This window comes from Priapulus caudatus, unplaced genomic scaffold (assembly GCF_000485595.1).
Source record: "Priapulus caudatus unplaced genomic scaffold, Priapulus_caudatus-5.0.1 Scaffold548, whole genome shotgun sequence".
Taxonomy (NCBI): Eukaryota; Metazoa; Priapulida; class Priapulimorpha; order Priapulimorphida; family Priapulidae; genus Priapulus; species Priapulus caudatus.
Window position 1 is genome coordinate 29,686 of NW_014577609.1, and position 1,433 is coordinate 31,118.

The window sequence follows — 1,433 nt, forward strand, 5'->3', positions numbered from 1 at the left end:
TGTCCGTCCGTTCGTCTGTCTGGCTGTCTTTCTGTCTGTTTGGCTGTCTGTCTGTTTCTCTCTCTCTCCTCTTTCTTCTTCTCTCCCTTGCCTAGGCTCTCTCCTCCTCCCCTCGCACCCCCATTTCTCTCTCTTCTTTCTCTCCATCTCTCTTTCTCTTCGTTTATATCTTTCTGTCACACGTTCTCTCCCTTCTCTTTTTCCGTCTCTCATACTCCCTCTGCAGGTCTGCATGCGTGCATAACCGCGTACTACGCGCGTTACTATACACCTTTCTCTCTACCCCCATTTCTCATTGTTACTCTACCTTTCTCTTCCCTTCCCCTTCTCTCTCGCATTCTCATTCTCATTTGCTATCTTCTTACTCGCGTGCTCTTTATCTCTGTTATAAGTTATTTGGCTATTTTAAATCACCACTAACTACAAATTCCCTATACGTCATGTATGTGCGGCGTGTCGTGTACGCATTATGTGTGTACGACTACCGTCCGTGATTCAACGTTGTTGTTTTTCGTTTGCAAAATGAATGAAAGCACGTATTCATATTATCAGGAGATTATCGAGAATAAAACAGCAATAAAAAGTAATCTTACCAGCTGATACTAGCACACATATCATCATCACAACAACTTCGATCTTCATTTTGCTTACAACTGAAATCAAGCTAACACGGTGTATATCCGCTTTCTCTGAGGAAACACTCCACTGGTGAGCGACCCCGGGCGGTTGAATAGTTGAGCACATATTGCACCCTAAATAAACCATTCCCACTGCAAATATTAGGATTTACAACTCAATAGAATAGAACGCACGACTCGAGATACATTATCACGACAACAGGTACTTAAATCGTTGAATTGTAACCGAAAACCGTCGTATATGTGTATGGAAAGGAACTCGTTCCACCCGCCAACTAACAAAATTATTTTATATTAAATACGAATAGAGAATGAGAGCGAGAGAGAGAGAGAGAGGGAGGAGAGAGAGGGAGAAAGAGCGAGAGAGAGAGAGAGAGAGAGAGAGAGAGAGAGAGAGAGAGAGAGATGGGCGGAGTACAGCCAGCAGCACGCACCAGCAAAGCAACTCACCACACACAGCACATACACAACCACACACACACACACACACACATACACACACTCTCACAACATCACAGCACACACACACACACACCACACACACACACACCACATACAAACACACGAACGCCACGCCACGCACGCACCACACCACACACCACACACACCACACACAACACACACACATACACACACACACAACACACACCACACACACACATACACACACAACACACACAATACACCACACACACACACTACACACACACACACACGCGCGCATACACACACAAACACACACACACACACACATATATATAACACACACACACACACGACACACCGCGCCGCACA